Source organism: Pleurodeles waltl, chromosome 7 (assembly GCF_031143425.1).
Source record: "Pleurodeles waltl isolate 20211129_DDA chromosome 7, aPleWal1.hap1.20221129, whole genome shotgun sequence".
Taxonomy (NCBI): Eukaryota; Metazoa; Chordata; class Amphibia; order Caudata; family Salamandridae; genus Pleurodeles; species Pleurodeles waltl.
The window spans coordinates 1,142,164,733-1,142,182,921 of record NC_090446.1 but is presented as its reverse complement, the minus strand read 5'-3'; positions in this window follow the sequence as shown (position 1 = coordinate 1,142,182,921).

Below are 18,189 nucleotides of genomic sequence, written 5' to 3'. Positions count from 1 at the left end.
AATATACAGTTATCAAATATGATCATCAGTCAACAATAAACATACAATTAAACTCAAGTTTATACAGTGCAAATTGAATGGGTCTCTAAGATTCCTCTTAAAATACAATAAGCCTAAATGAGAGCATAACGATGCAAATATCAGACTCAGTTGAGTGCATAGAGAGGGAATGCAATCACAGTCATTGTCACTAGTCTCAAAACATGGTTCCACAAGTTAGTGCACAATTTTCTATGTGAATCCCTGTGAAGAGAAGCTTAGTTGGATGCCATTTTTGGATTTGGGTCTTCCCTTAGCATATCTGATTTAATGATCATTAGAGCGGAGATCTTTCAATCTAATTTTCCGTGCCCACAGTAGAAAGCGAGAAACTGCAAATACAATCCATTCCTTCGGGTCACTTTTCAAAATTCTTAATGCCTCCCAGAAGTGCATCACACCCTTCAGCCTCCTCACTGCTACAATCCATTTCTTTCGAGGCTGTGAGTAGCTGGGACAAAAACATACAAAGTGGTATTCCAACGCTGCCAACAGTGAGGGCAGTGGTTAGGGGAGCGGCCTGTTTTGTTCCACTTAGAAGTGAATGACCGTAGCAGTAACACACTACATCTGAACAGTACATATAGACGTTTAGCTTGAAGGGGAAACATTCTATACATATGATTCAAACCTCGGAAGGCATATGTGACTCATAAACTGCTCTGTTAGGCTCCCAGCTATTGGATCACTCCAGATCCACGTCATGATACTTTCCTAGTGTGATCTTTTCAGCTTCAGAGTGTCAGCTTTAGCTATTCCTGCTGGAGAGTTCCACAACACCCATTTTGACCATGTCACTCAGGTTCTTAACTTGTTTTAGGCAAGGGGTATGAACTTGTTTATCACGGGCAATAAGTTCTATTAGAAATTCCCTATAAGTGGCCAACTCCAGGGTTGACCAAAGCTGCAGGCAGTATTACAGCGGTTCTAGGGATGCTATTTAAAGCTAGATCGAGTCTTAGAGGTATGAGAGAGGTGCTTGGAGGTAAATTAAGAAGAATTCTGATGAATTTGTTTTCTGTCCGAATGAGGGGCCATATGTCCGCATAGCCCCAAATCCCTGACCTTAGATTGCTACTGCCACTGCTGTGGCTCCATATAATTCAAGGGCAGGTGACACAGAGCCCCTGAGGTGGTCTTATGCTTCCTCCCTATTGCTGAAGCTCTCTGATGCAGAGTGTTTCTACTCTTCCCCATTTGCAGCACCCATGACAGGCTATCTGCCAGTCTTACGCCTAAATAATCAAAACTTTTGACATGTTCTAACCAGGAGTCCTTGATGGACATCCTGCCTCTACTGGACCAGTGAGGATTTATTGCATTGAACGTAGATTTTGATGGATTGAGGTCAAGGCCCCTAGATGTATAAAAGGCTGCAAAATAATCCAATTCTGACTGTAAGTTGATGGGGTTCTAGAAATGAGAAGAGGATCGCTGGCAAACATAAGGAGGGGTACGGGGCCACCTGCGGACCTAGGGGCATCATGCTTGCACTGTTAACCATTTTTCCGCTCTGTTGATGTAGAGGCTAAAGAGTGTGGGTGCTAGCACGCATCCCTGCCTGATTCCCCATTGTTTGGGACTCCTAGCTGTTGGTCTCCTCCCATGTTCCACCTCACCTTGGCATAGGTTCCAGTATGTAGAACTTTCAAAATCCAAAGGAAGTCACTCGGGGCTTCAAAGGCTTCAGAATCCTCCATAAGTTGTCCCTTGGGACAAGGTTGAATGCCGCTCTCAGATCTATAAAAGCAACAAAAAGATGGTCCTGCTTCAGGGTAATATTCTTCCAGCATAGTACTCAGAAGCTGAAGTCCTGGTCGATGGTACTGACCTTGTCCCTAAAACCCACCTGTGTATCTTTAAGTATCTGATTATTAGATATCCAGAATTGAAGCCTCAACAGGACCTGCATGCAAAAGATTTTTTGGCTGTTATCCAGTAAGCTTATGGGTCTATAACTGGCAGGCGTATCCTGGCAATTATAGACCCATAAGCAAATCCTTGGCAAGTCTGACCTTGTATTACCATTAACAATTTTTTTAATTGTGCATTATGGTCAGCTCCTCTAACTGTAGTGCTGCACAGGATAACTTTGTAAAATAATCCTGAATGGCCCTTGATCTTGATATTGGTTCAAATACTTGGGTCACCTGGCCTGGCTTAGTCTGGTCAAGGGTGAGCCGCGTATTACTATCACCAGCTATAATATTTTGGATGCTCCCATTAAGGTGGCCCAACATGTCCAATAGAAAGTCAACAGTAGCAGACTGAATCTTTGCGGGGGGGACGGATCTAATATGCACATTTACAATGGCAATATATGTACCCTAATTGGGGAACTATTTAATTTAAAGACCTGGAAAGTCCCTAATATTTGAGGGGACCACGTTGGTTTCAGGAAATAGGTCAATCTTCAGCCAGATTAGTAACCCACCCGAGGCTCTTTCCGCTGGAGATGGAATGGCGTTGACGCTAAAAGTAACAAAACCAGATCTAAACACTGGGTTAGTCACCCATGTCTCTTGCAGTAAGATATTATGGTGTTGGTCTTTGAAGTCCCCCCCAACTCTGGATCTACCAGCCACGTTACACGATAGGCCATTGACAAAATCATCCCGGATCTTCTCCCTCCCCACTTTATGTGCTGTCATACAACGGTTTGGGCTTACTAGGTCTAATTAATGTATTTTCAGTATTTGGGAAATTGCAGGAGGTTTTCTCATTTCTTCCAGAATAATCTGGTATTTCTAGGGTACCTGGACCACGGGGATTAATTGATTCTTCCCCAGTTAGTATTGTAGGGTTCACAGTACCGCTCAATTCCCCCTGTAGTCAGTCATTGTCTGATAAAACTGAATGCTGGATTAAATTAGAGGTAGTTTGGTTAAGGATTGGGACTTTGTGGACCTTTGATCCTGTCTGTTCTATTAGAGGAAGAAGGCCATTTAATTTGAGTCTAATCAGTTACCTAATAATGGGCCTGTTATGATTTGTAATTGGAGCTTAGAGGGACAGCTACGCTCTGGTTGCTGGGCACATATTAAATAAATACATACTTAAACTCTTCATCTTACCGGTGTGAATTGCTTGACTGAAGCGTCACAAGATTTGGCGATGAGCTGAGCCAGTCTGCTTGTCCTTGCAACCATTTGAGGTGGCTTCGAACCCATTGTCAATGATGGCAGCCGTTATGGATCCAGGAACGAGGAAGTCATGGAGAAAGGAGAGCGGATATTGTGATCGTATTTATCATCTGCCATAGTACTATATTTGGATTTTATTTTTCTCCTGTTTCGATGCCTGTGTAAATCGCGTTGTTGTGCAGATGGACGTAATCTCGTTCCTGACGCTCCCAATGTTGTTTGCGTGCCGCCATCTTGTGCCGGCGTCATCACACTGGAAGGACGCTCCTACGTCGTGCGTGCCACCATTTTTTCGTGAAGTGTAACAGTGATAAGCACGCCATTCATTATGATTGTTATTGCATATTACCCTGGAAACAGTGATAAGCACAATGCACTTGATTTAAAAGCGTGTCATTGTCAAAATCAACGGTGATACACACACCATTTAAATTTGCATGTTATCGTCGAGATCAACAGTGATTCACACACCATTTAAATTTGCATAATTTTGCAAAGTTATTAACTCTAGATTATGAAATGGCAGTGTTTAACTCAAAAGCTCGGATTGTTGATTTTGATTTTGATTTTATATACCTAGGTACACTACAGTATGTGTATAATATAAGTACTACTTGTAATATATACATTTTATTTCTCTCTTGTTCACAGTACCATATATTGTTCTCTGTACAATGCAGCTTAATATTATAAACTCACCACCAACATTTCTAGACCAACCTAGAACATTATCTATAGAATGGGAGGATTGGATAACTATGTTTGAAACATATGTGAAACATATGTGGAAGCTTTAGGAGGTCAATACTTTAATGTGAAAAAGGCCTTACTTCTTAGGCCTTACTTCTTAATGCTTTAGGCAAAGAAGGGCATCACATTTGTAAGTACTTACCAGTAGCTACAGTAACTAATGAAGATCCACTTTAGGATGTTTATCTGGAAGCAAAGAAACGCTTGGAAGTTAGATTTGTGAAGGACATAAATATAGTAATGAATAGATATCAATTTTATACTCAATGACAAACTGAAGATGAATCTATTGATGACTTTGTCTCAAAATTAAGAGAATTATCGTTGAAATATAAATTTGGTGTTATGACTGAGTTGGTACGTGATCAATTCAATGTGCATTGTAAGAGTAAGAAAATACAAGAGTGACTCTGGGCAGCTAAGAATCCATCTCTTGAAGATGCTATTGATACCCCAAGAATTGTTGAACAATCGGAGCACTGCACAAAAGAAATAGAAAAAGAAAATAGTAACATTAGAGTGTCCGCAATCTCAGGGTTTGACAAATCAGGATCGAAAGTTGGAGCAATTGCGAAAATTAACAACTTTCATACTGTAGAATACTTAAAAGTATAGCTATTAACAAAACTTGTTGAAAATGTGAACATAAAGGGCACTTCACAAATGTGTGTAAACAAGAGAATAAAACTAGGGTAGTCACTGTGGATGAAGAACTTGATGCAATGGAGGGCACTTGATAGAATTCTTTGTGTGGGAGATAAAGAAGTCAATCAGGGCAGGAAAAAAAGACCTGTAGCTGATTTTGTGATTAGTGACAAGGCGGTGGAACTGATGATAGACTCTGGTTCTATGAATACCATTATTTCTAAAGAAATATTTACTGCTTTGTGGACTAATACTAGGCCGTTCCCAAAGGATAACAACCCAGGCGGGTACCAAGGGGAAAAGGTTGATTTAATAGGGTACATAGAAATAGAAAATGTATGTAGCTGAGAGTGGACCACCAATATTGGGTTGGATGCGTCAGTATGACCTTAACATTGTGGTGAGCCCCAGAGCTTCTAATCAAGTTATGGTGGTAGAAGACATCGCACTTTCAGATATTTTGCAAGAAGCACAGTAAGTGTTTTGAGAAAAATTGGAGCTTTTGCCGCCAAAGTAACCCCGTCGAAAGACCGCGGGGGTCATTTCGACTTTCCCGCTGGGCCGGCGGACGACCGCCGAAAGGGCACCCGCCGGCCCAGCGGGAAAGACCCTGCAACATTGAATGCGGCTCCGAATGGAGCCGGCGGAGTTGCAGGGGTGCGACGGGTGCAGTTGCACCCGTCGCGATTTTCACTGTCTGCAAAGCAGACAGTGAAAATCTTTATGGGGCCCTGTTAGGGGGCCCCTGCACTGCCCATGCCAGTGGCATGGGCAGTGCAGGGGCCCCCAGGGGCCCCACGACACCCGTTCCCGCCATCCTGTTTCTGGCGGTGTAAACTGCCAGAAACTGGCTGGCGGGAAGGGGGTCGGGATCCCCATGGAGGCGCTGCAAGCAGCGCCGCCATGGAGGATTCTCCGGGCCAGGGGAAATCCGGCGGGAAACCGCCGGATACCCTTTTCTGACCGCGGCTTTACAGCTGCGGTCAGAATGGCCCTGGAAGCACCGCCAGCCTGTTGGCTGTGCTTCCTTGTCCCTCCACCCTGGCGGTCCAAGACCGCCAGGGTTGGAATGAGGGCCTATGTCTATAAAATAGTATTAAAGCCAAATGCAGCTCCGGTCCAACATAAATTGAGAGTTTCTTTAGTAGCTTGAGATGCGGTGAAAGAGTTGTTAAAAGAAAAGATTGATTCTGGAGTAGTTGAGCCAATAGAAACATCTAGATGGATATCTCCAATAGTTATTATGGAGAAAGCTGATGGGAGGTATAGGTTTTGTGCTGACCTTAGATCTTTGAATCAAAATGTGGTGATGAATACATATCCATTGCCGAATATAAACAAGTTGATTTTAGCCTTAGGTGCGGAGAAATATTTTTCTAAATTGTATTTAAAAAACGCTTGCCATCATATAAGGTTGCATGAAGACTCTAAATCCCTAACAGCCTTCATCACAAATGAAGGAACATTTCAATTATGTTCAGCTGCAAATATTTCAAAGGATGATGAGTGAGATATTCAAAGGAATGAGCAATATTTTATACTTCCAGGATGATAGTTTAATTTTTGTAGATTCTGCACAACAGCATAACACGGTACTCAGACAGTTCTCCATAGATTAAATGAAGCTGGCTTGTCAAGTGGAATATCTTGGGTTCAATATTACAGCAGATGGTGTGAAACCAAAAACAATCTTTTGGATGCCATAAAGTTAGCTCCAGCACCAAAAGACAAGGACAATTTGAGATCTTTTCTAGGATTGATTGAATATTACTCCAAATTTGTGCAGGGTTTTTCAGATAAAACAGAATGCTTAAAAGGTCGCTATTAAATAAAGGTGCCAACTTTGTTTGGTGTGATATACAACAGAAATGTTTTGAACACATAAGAGAGGATACTTGTGAGGGAATCCTGACACCATTCAACACTAAATTGAAATTGATTCTTACAGTGGATGCAAGTGCTACAGGTATAGAAGCTGTTCTCGCTCAAGTGTGTGGCAAATAGGAGAAATCGGTGGCATGTGCATCCAGGACTTTGACCACTTCGGAAAGAAATTACTCAGTAATTGAAAGAGAGGCACTAGCAGCAGCATGGGGAGCTGAATATTTACTGACTTATTTGTGAGGGACAAAATGTATTTTGCAAACTGATCATAAGCCTTTGGTAAGAATTCTTCTCCCTGGAGGGGCTAGTAGTGGATCAGCAAGACTAGCTAGGCTTGCAGCTCATTTACAAGAGTATTGCTCTACATTAGAATACATTCAAGGGTGGAGGAATTACCAGGTGGACTGTTTATCCGGGATGTCCTTAGGGTCGAAAGAGGTAGATAGTCCTTCTGCTCTAGCTAGAGAGGCGGAGGGTGCTGTCGCTTCAATACAAGATGTGTTGAGTGGCTAGGGAAATGTGCCATCACTGAGCAGGAGTGGATTAAGGAAATGGAGTTAGATGTCACACTCAAAGAAGTGAAACACTTGATTTTGTTAGGCATAAGGAGGGAACGTGCAGTGGCTATTTCGGTTAGCCCCTATGTTAAGATTGTTGAGGAACTGTGACTTAGCGATGATGTGATAATCATGAGGCGGCAACATTTGTACCTCCTTCAGGTCTCAGGATCAGATTGATAGAAGCAGCGCAGGAAGGTCACTTGGGCAGAACGAAGACAAAGAAGAGATTAAGAGAAGATTGGTGGTGGCCAGGAATGGATTGGTGGTGGCCAGGAATGGATGGATGTGTAGAGAGGTGTAGTGTATGTAAGGAAGGCGAAAAGAGGTTGAAGGTGGGTAATCAAGCAGATTTGGGGCATATTCACAATCCTGGGAAAGCTTGGCACATGGTATCCTTAGACTTTATTGGACCTTTGAATGAAGTGAGAGCTGATTTGAGGTATGCTATGGTGATTATTGACGTCCATACTGAATGGTTGATTGTAAAGTTTATCAGAGAAATAACCACTGAAGCAACAATAATTAGTCTAGAGAATGTGTTTAGTGAAGAAGAAGTTCCCTCAGTTTTGGTAACTGGTAATGGTATGCAGTTGACCTCACATGAAATGAAGACGTTCTTGGAGGCGTTAGGAGTAAGACACAGTCGCACCTCGTTGTATAATCCACAAGGAAATGGAATGGTGGAGAGAGCTAATAGATCAGTTAAAGGAACTATCCAGAAGGCAGTGGCGAGCAAGCAGGATGTGGGGAGAATGGTTGCGGAAATGGTGTGGGCATATAGAACGAGTGAGCATGGTGTGACGGGCAGTACACCATTTCAAATGATGCGTGCCAGGTTACCTGGAACCAAGCTAGTTCTGGCCTGGATTAAAGAAGTAGTGGGAAAGTCACATGAAAGAACTTGGAATAATAGTAAAAGAGAAAATAATATGGAGATTGAAGGACGCATAAGAGTTGGCAATTGGGTAAAAATTCTTTATGGACAGAAAAGAAGAGGGTTGATGAAATTCAAAGGTCCCTACAAAGTTGTAAATGTCAGTAGATTCTTTGTAGTCTTAGAAAATGGAGACAATGGAATAATAGTGAACCATGGCATTCCGTGGACCTTTGCAAAATTTTGGGAACGTTAATCATAAAGATGGTATTGGGCTTGTTTAGAGATTTAAAGGGGCCAGTTCTAATGTTCTTCCTGAGATTACTATATGAGGGTAACTCTTTGCATGGGTGGTGTGTTTGTGTTTTGCCTTCCTAGAGAATTGAAGGTATACCTTGGTCCTTCCATTACCCCTCTATCACAAGTGTTAAGGGATGTCAACCCGGCTCCAACATGGTTGCTAGTGCCTAAATGACCTACTTTGGTCTCATGTGAATTTGGGCCTTGAGAGGAGGATTGTTTGGCATATGATGAGGGTGCCTTTTTATTGTTGTACATTAGCGTGGTATAAATGTTTACTGCCAAGGCCGAGAGTCTATCCAGTTTCTTGTTAATGCCTTAGCCAATCTGTCATACAGTCACTCAGGCTTTATATCTTAGGTAATTTAGCTGAGAAGAAGTGTCATCTTTTTCCTCACTTGTGACAGCCTTAGACTGATCAATCCCTAAGAATTCAGTTTGTAGGATTTGTAGGTTTCCTGATTCCCCAGTACTTCGAAACACTTAGAGCACTCAATAGTAGCCATATAGGAGGTGAATGTTAGCAATTGCTTTCCAATGGAATCCTGCAGAGGAGCTTCCAAAGTACTCACTAAGGGAGGCGGGGTACTAGTGTGTTTACACTTACTTTTCTCTCCTGGGGCATGTTCTTCCTCCACCTTACTGAAAATATGATCTAATGCCCTTCTGTATATTCCCCTTCCCTACCTTCCCTAATTGGTCCCCTTTTTCTTTTGGAGCAAGTAAACCCCCCACTTCTTCTATCAGTTCATCAATCTCATCTAGGGTGCAGTTCTCTCCTGAGTGTCTAGGAAGTTTTCTAGCTCCCCCGGCCCAGCAACTTTATCATTAGCCTTCTGTTTCACCATGGTTTTAACACTTGCTCAGGTAAAGCTTAATTCAAAAAAGTATACAAAGGGTCAATTAAGGGGCAGGGGAACTATATGCCGCAATTACTACTAGAGTTCTTCAAATGCCAGCAGTTTAAACAGCTAGGCATCGAATTAAATACACATTAACCTGCTCGTCTAGCCATGATGGTTGTAGCCCTTTTTGACTCACAAGGCAAAGAAAGATTATTATCTGTCCCCCGAGCCTTTAGCTTGCCCAAAAAGCCCCTATGGGATCTCCACTTAGACTTCACAGTTCAGAACGAGGATCGAAAGAACTGCCCCGTGTCTCAAAGTGCTGAGTTAAAATAATCACTTCAATTTGAGCCCCGGTCGTCAACGGGTATCGAACATTGTGGTTAACAAGTGATAGAAATATTTTGAAACCCCGATATCAGTAATCAGGTGCTTTAACATTTGGTAACGGGGACCAAAAGCTTATAAGTGCCCTTGCTAATCACAGTGGTGAATGACAACAGGGCCAAAGGGTCTTGCCCTGCCCTGCCTCTTCCTGGCGCTGGTGGGCACAGGACGGGCCTGCCGTTGGCCCTGACTTTGCCCGGGTGTGTCCCACGATGTGGGACTGTGAGTTGCGGTATATGTAGCCAACCAATGAGAGACATCTGGATGAGGTTGCAGGGACCGCCTCCTAGGGCCTTGAGAATGCTGGGGCCCATATTTAAAATAAAATTATGCAGGGTGGCGCTGCAAGCCAGCTTGCTGCGCCACTCTGCGCCATTAGGACATTTAAAGGATACGTCGTATTTAAAGCAATATAACGCATCCCTGTACTTTCCTCTATGCTGGCTTATAATTGGCTGCCTAGCACTAACGCAGGCACACTTGCACCATGGTGCAAAGGTGCCTGCACTACAGGGATGATTTTTATGTGTGAAAGGTACACCTTCCTGATCATAAACAATCAGTAATGGAGTTTTCCTCCTTCTATGTGTGCTGCAGAATGCTGAACCAGTGGTGCAGGACTGAGAGTGGTGTTACATAGTGCATAAAAATGAGGGATAGCTGAATGAGGTTGCAGAGACAACCTCCTGGGGCCCTGGGAATTCTGGATGTTGTAGTCACCCCTGCCACTGTAGTAGCACTGAACTTGCACTGGGGGACTGAGAGTTGCGCTATATAATGCCAAACAATGAGGGACAGCTGGATGAGGTTGCAGGGACCACCCCATGGTGCCCTGAGAATGCTGGATGTTGTAGTCCCCTCTGTCGCTGTAGTACTGCTGAGCCCATGCTGCGTGACTGAGTCGCACTATACAGTGCCAAACAATGAGGGACAGCTGGATGAGGTTACAGGGACTGCCTCCAGGGGCCGTGCGAATGCTGGGTGTTGTAGTTACCTCTGCAGCTGTAGTACCGCTGAACCCATGGTGCGGGACTGAGAGTCACACTATATAGAGCCAAACAAGGAGGGACAGCTGGAGGAGGTTGCAGGAACTTCCTCCTGGGGCACTGAGAATGCTGGGTGTTGCAGTCCTCACTCTCGCTGTAGTAATGCTGAACCCTCTTTGTAGGACTGAGAGTCCTGCTATATAGTGCCAAACAATGAGGGACAGCTAGATGAGGTTGCAGGAACTGTCTCCTGGGGCCCTGAGTATGCAGGGTGTTGTAGTCCCCCCTGCCACTGTAATACCACTGAACGCATGCTGTGGGACCAAGAGTCACACTATACAGCGCCAAACAAGAAGGGACAGCTGGATGAGGTTGAAGGGACCGCCTCCTGGGGCCTTGAGAATGCTGGATGTTGTAGTACCCCTGCTGCTGTAGTACCGGTGCACCAAAGGCATCCAGCATGGACTGCTCGAGTCTTGGGGGGGCATATGCAAACTCTACAAAGTCTCTGCCCCTGGAACCCAACACCCCCACAAATCTACCTGGGGGGCCGTGCCATAGTCTGGGCATCTTAAAAGAAGGGATTTTCCTGGCCAAGACTGCTGCCTCATGGGATTCCTGTGCAAACCCCAAGTCAGCCAACACCTATATTGCCCTCTGTTCAGGCAGTGGATGTCAGTTGCTGCCAGACGCGTCTCCTGCAATAGCACCAAGTCTGGGGCATACCTTCTCTGGAATTGTGTCATCATATGTCAAGGGAAGCAGAACTCCCCAGTTTAATGGAATGTGAACCTGTATAACTATTATAAAGGAGTGCAACAGGCACCCCCTTTCCCCAGCCCCCTGCCTTACACTTCTGAAAAGGAAGTATTTGTCACCCCAACTCACTACTACCCACAACATAATCCAAACTGTGCAGTTGCCAACTACCCTAACATTATGCCCCAGCAGTCATATGAACATGCAGCAACTTCCAGTCTGTCTTCCGGGAGCCTACAGAAGATAACCTCACCAGAACACCCTCCCCCCAACTTCTCATGTTTGCAGAAGTGGGTACAGCAATAGCAAATCCTGGGAACAAGGTGGGTGGTAGTCACTCCAAATTATTCAGCTCAGAAGCCATTCACAAGCTGCCTCTCACCAGCACTGTACAATGAGCAGAAGTGGAATGATCGCCTTCGGACCGTGACAATTCATGGTCAGCGAGTAAGCTGCCTGGGGTTGATTTGGTTCTTCCACTGCACTTCCGCCTCCTAGGTCATGGCGGAGGAACCCCTTATAGTAAGCTGACTTGGTCCCTCAGTTCTCAGCAGTGGGTATTTCCATGCTTCCTCAGGATCCAAAAAAATTACATCTTGTCCGTGTGGATTACTTTCAGAGCAACCTTGACGAATAACATGTATTTTACCTAAATTGCTCAAAGTTTAGGTTTGACCCCTGTAAATGTCCACCTCTCATGTTGAACTCTCAGTGTATTGTCTGGAAATAGCATAATTTAGGAAGAATCAAGGAGGACAGTCTTTTGAGCTTGTGGGGCCTTAAGGGTTGCATCCCTGTCATTGTAGTTAAGGAGCTGAAGAATCACTGGCCTCAGGGGAGCCCCAGGAGGAGGACGGGGGCTAGGGACCTTTCAATAACAAAGCAGGATGATAAATCCATACCTGGGACCCAGGATTTGATCCATCTCATGAAGAATTGGTCTGGCTTTTACCCTTCTAGACTCTGTGGCACCCCACCAAACACAGATTATTTCTCCATGGCCTCCCCTCTGCATCTTCAGTCCGTCACTCCAGTTGGAGCGTGAGCTCCCTGAGCTTAGAAAAGGCTGTCTTGAGGGAGCGTAGTTCATCTTCTGCTGAGGAGATATGATGCTCCACTTTTGTCATTCTCAGTCACCTTTTGTAGACTGTGGCAGAGGAGAGATACCTAAGTATCCAACCCCTGAATTTGCCCTTGCAGAGCCTCACTGGATTCCTGTATGGCTTGTAGAATTGCTGCTGAGGTAACAAGATCGTCTTCTTGACAGAGCTGCCCCTTGACCAATCCCTCCAGGTTTGGAGTCACCCTCCTCAGGCCCACTGTTGTGAGTTTGTTGATCTTCCCTTGGGAAGAGGCTGCCGCCCCACTGCCATTCACCATGGCGATGAGCCGTATTCTTCCAAGAGGCTATCCACCCCCTGGGCCACACTCCGCACACAAGGAATGAAACAATGAAGCAAAAACCTGGCAGTGAGAGGAATAGGTATTTAGTGGGTGTTTCCTGATATTGGTCCCCGCATCCCTAGGGCTCAGCTCCCTCTTGTGAGAAACACATGCTGACATGGAGTTTAATGCATTGTCACTCCTCATTTGCCAAACCACCTTATCTTCAACAGTTCTGGGGGAGAGGTGGTGCTCCAGGAAGTAAAAAAAACGAGGTTCTCTTGGGGCCCGCAACTGCATTCCCTGGCCTCCCCGGCAGATCAGCGCCACCTTCTGTTCTCCAGCCTGGTGCGCACCGTGATGTTCTCTGCCCAGTGATTGACTGTCTCGAAAGGCGACCCAGTTCCTTCTCCCCCAGGGCCAGCAGGAAAGCAGGCTTGTCAGTTCCCTTCATCTATGAAGCCCCTGCAACGGCTTACACTGCAGGGACCTTCCGATACTGTCAGCTGTGTGACCCTCCACCCCTTCCCCAAGGTAAGGAGGACACGTGCAGCCACATACTAGGGCAAAGCACCCACTGGATTCCGTCTCTCCCAGGCTGGGCGAGATCACCAGCTCATCCCCTTCTGTGGTCCTATGTCCTCTATGGTACGCCCAGTCCTCAGCTGTCCAGTCCACCCAGCTTCACTGGCTGTGGCTGTCCCGGGCCCTTTGGTCAAGAAGCCTGTCCAGATGCTGCTCCTGGGTGGAGTGGCAGTATACGCCACAGGAATGACCACCGCCACACCAGCCGTCTCAGTACCGTCAGTAGGGTGGCCCACCACAACCTCTCTCTGCCGTCCCTTTCTTGCAAGGCACCCAGGACATATTGGCCCAACCAATGGCCATGGGCACCCCGTTCTCCCCCAGAGCCTCTGTTATATGAACGCGCTCCCTCTGCTGTGGTAAGAGCATGTGCAATCCTCTTGGTCGCACTGGGATAATTCATGCTGCTGGATTGTATCAGTTTAAAGAGGCTTTGAGCAGAGCCTCACTGGGCTGAAGAAGCCATCTTTGGCAGTCTGGCCACGCTCCTTGAAGACTGCCTTCTTGAGAACAATTTATGCCTCCTTACAATTAGAATGGAAGTTTTGCATAAATCTTTTTCAATCTTCTAACTGCTTTGTCATACTCATCTATTTCCTCCTCTCCATCCTCCGGCATACATGCTGGTGTGCAAAGATTTCCTGACCTTCAAGGCCTAGGTAATGTTCTAGAAGCCATTTATATTGCCCACATTTAAATTCTAGACGAGTGGTTCCCAACCTGTGTCCCGGCTCCTCAGGGTGTCCATGACTGCTTAGAAAATTAAATAATATTAACAGATAACGTCCTAAGCTTTCAGTAATGACTCAGTGGTGGGATCCAGGGATTCCAATAATGATTCAGTGGGGTTCCCCGGGTTCCAGTAATGATAAAGTGGAGGTCCACAGAAGTCAAAAGGTTAGGGACCACTGTTCTAGACCATCAATAAACACATTGAGGGCTCTGAACCATTCCTTCCAGGGTATGGGTGGCTCACCTGGTAACTGTACATATGGTGGAGGAGGATGTTGTGGGTAAATTTAGATGTCCCACAGAAAGAACAAGGAGTGAATAAGTGCAGTGGGTAATGAAACTGCACCATAAATGCAAAATTAATAGAATGTTAATTTGCATAGCGCAAAGTAGCAAAAAGAGTAGTGATATATATTGACGGACTGTTAGCTGTTGAACATTTACAGCAATAGCTGTAAAAGGGAGCTGACCTCACCCACTGTTCTCCCTTGGCTGGGCTAAGCCGCCTTTTCTCATTCAGTCGAGTCAGGGACACCTCAGAGCTGAGCAGCATCCTCCCTCTCTCCTTCCAAGGCTGCAATGACTCTGTGAGCTATGGGAGGAGGGGAGGCTCTGATGTGTCCTGAAGCACAGCCTCAGCCTTTAGCTTTCCCCTGCCACACTTCATATATTTTGGAGAGGCAGGAGAGAGAGAGAGAAAGGCAGATGCTGTTCATTAGATAATTGAAATGCTGAGAGCAGCGGGCCTATGCCAGTTTCTGTAGGCCACTGCTGCTACATTGTCTTCAATGGAGCTCTGAACATTTCAATGTTGTATTGTTTGTTACTTAACAACGAGTTATTTGAAAACGCGTTCCTGTCGTTTTTTGCTGCTTTTTTGTACCAATAAACACTTTTCCTTGATTTGTTCTTTTGTTCACACACCTCGTTTTGTTGTGTTTTTGTTTCTCGATGGCTAGGTCTGCAAAGAATTATTTTGTCATGAATTAGGTTCAGGTGTTTGTACAGTCTGTGTGGGAGTGTGCTATGTTTTTTCTTTGCTCAATTTCATTGTCCCCCTGTATGAGTGGGCATATTCAAACAAATGGAATGGCCATTGCAACATCTAGCCCCTTGTTTTGTCATGATGATAATGTGGTCGTGACTATTAGCGATTTCAAATATTTTTCCTCTTTCACACAGCGAGTAATTATTGAATCACATTTTGCCGTGATTATGGCTGTACCCTACGGAACCCTAACTGTTGTGCAGAAAAGGAAATTCTGCTAGTTAATTTGGAATACGAAGCCACTACTCACTTAAAGATTCGACTCAGCACAAATGAAATGGCCTGCAAAGTGTTCCAGTACATGAAAATATGCATTTCCTTGTCTGTGCAGAAATGGTATTGGCTTGTGTGTTTCCTACTGGAAACAACAAGATTTAGGCCCTTATTCTGCCCGCCAATGCCATCTTGTTATCATGCCACCTGTGCTGCCTGAACCTCTCCGGCCCTATTATGGCTTTCCCGCTGGGCCTTTACATTGCAGCTGGCTCCTAATGGAGCCGACGACAATGTGGCAGTGCAGTGGGTGCAGCAGCACCCATTGCGCATTCCACTGCCCATAATTCACGAGGTGGAATGCGCGATGGGGCTGTGCATGGGGGCCCCCCCGAGTCCCTCATTCCGCCAGCCTTTAGATGGCAGTGTTTACCGCCATGGACAGGCTGGTGGATGGGGACTTGTAATCCCCAGGGCAGCACTGCTTGCAGCGCTGCCCTGGGGGATTACAACCGCCGGGATCGCCAGGCTGCAGGCTGACAGCAGCCTGGTGGTGTCAGTGGTTTGACTGTGGCTGCTCCGCCAGGGTCATAATGGCGTCGCCGGACCGCCACCAACCGCGACCATCCATTATTTTATGTTGCTGCTGGACTCTGCACATTTCTGCATAGGATACACACTCTCCACATAGGGCCACCAGATGGTACTATTACAGTAGTGAGATTTCTATAACAACCTGGTGCATTATAGGAATTGGTAATTTTGATTAATTTGAATTAGCATAACATCCATGAAAGCAAGTATTTTTCAAAGAGAAAGCCAAACTGGAGCACAGTTTCCCTGTTTACCTGAAGTGTTTGATAGTCTTATCTGCACAAGTACTTGTATGGTACTGTACTTCAATATTTATATTGTACTTAAAACCTCTGCATGGGGCGCTGAAGAACTTTGTTTGCACACTATACAATGTGTTGTCTTTGTTTTGATACTGCGTGGAAGTGTTTCCATGACATGCATGATGACCACTGAGGTGAGGTTAACAGTGTCATGGATGAAGAAGTGTTAAAGAGTTGCTCACAGTTAATAGTTTTATGGAAGCTCCATTTTTTAGCAGCTTTGCAGGACCCTTTTGGTGTTTTTTTTGCGATCATATTCCACTTAGCTGGTTACTGCACTGGGTTGGATAGACAGTAATTGAATCACTGTTATGACAATGTTATCCAAATCTTTGCTCAAAGAAATAGGTGCTCCATAGAACGGTGCAGTGCTAGCGATTAGTGACAATAATTGTGTTGTGACTGTAATAAGATAAAAGTTTGACTGTAGAGCACTTAAAATTCGCAATACACAGGCTCTAATTTGAGTTTAGGATTTAAGCTTTACATTTTAAATATACATTTAATATATATAAACACCTTGATGGTTCAACCACCTACAGCATCATTCTTGGAGGAGTCTTCATCAGGACAAAGCAAGATAGCAACCCCTCTAACCTTTATTTAAATCTATGTATGAAATCCATCAATCCATCTGAATATGACTTAATAACTTAATGATTGCGGTGTTGGTGCTCCGTCTCAGCCTCCATCAGTCAACAATCTGATTAATTCTCTTAGCCAGCATTATGTGGCAAATCTCTTCAGTTCTCTAACAATGAATCTTTCAAATATTCACATTCTTCAATCGTTCCCTGCTGTTATGCTGGTAATTCCAAGTACATTCAAATAGCAGTAAATAGAGTTAAGATGGCCATAGGCCTGAACAGCAGTGTTTGTATAATTGCACATTCACCTCATTTGTAGCAACCAGAATTTGCCATTTTCATCCCCCGTTGGGAGTCTGTAAGTTTCGACAAATGGGTGAGACAAACTGTTTGCACGGGTCACACCTTGGATTTCATTCAGAAACTACCTGTCTGTCCACCCAAAGAGGAACATCATCTCGAGCTGATTGAACTACAACAGGGAGGCTCAAGGGAGTGATAGGGAAAGTCCCAAATCCCAAGACAACCTCGAAGTTTACTCTAGGTTCTTTTTGAAATAGAAAATGATGGGACAGTGGAGATCAATACCGGACCACAGACAATCAATCAGGATTTGCAAAGTGCATCTAATCCCCCAACAGTGTATTCAGACACTTGCAGGTCCCGGAGAGTCATTCGAACAGCCAGGTCTTGAAGGCCCTTCGGAATTCCAGAAGTGAGATGATGGTCTGGAGCTGTATGGCAGGCTGCACAAAAATTGGGGTGAAAAGCAAGGAGCAAAAATGGAGAAATGAGAGAAAGACAAGGGGAAGGCATGAGAAAAGGGTAAAAACCAAGGAGAGAGCAGTGAAAATGAGGGAACAGCCAAGAGAAGGTACACAATAAACAGGAGAAAAAGGAATAAGAAAGCAATGAGTTTGAGGGAAAGCAAGGAGAAGGCAAACAAAAATGGGAAAAAAGCAAGAATAAAGAAATAAAAATGAGAGGAAAGCAAGAAGAAGGCACAAAAAATGGGGGAAAAGCAAGGAGAAAGCAGTGAGAATATGGAAAAAACAAGGAGAAGGCACTTACAATTGGGAGAAAAAAGGAGAAAGCAGTGAGAATAAGGGAGAAGCAAGGCAAAGGCAGTCAAAAAACGGGGTAAAAAGCAAGGCAAAACAGGAGCAAGAGCGATGCTGCAGCATTTGGGGAGCTGGGCCTGGGACAACTGACCATGTGTCTGAAGAAACAGTCTTTACTCATGATCACACTTCAGGAGGTCCTCCTGATAGTCTAGGACAAGGATTTCCTAATTTTCCTGGAGGTTCAGGATGCAAACCTCCATATACCTATCCACCAGAAAATTCCTTCAATTTTCAGTGGGAGGACAACATTATCAGTTCAAGGTGCTCTACTTCAGGTTTAAGTCAGTGCCTCACACCAGTCGCAACCTTCCTCAGGCGACAGGGTCACCAGGTGCACCCATACTCAAGCGACTGTCTGGTCAAAGCTCTGTAACACGAAGAGGCAAAGGCTTCTACAAATGTCTACATCAGTCTCGTACAGAACTTGGGTCTCATGCTGAATAGGGGAA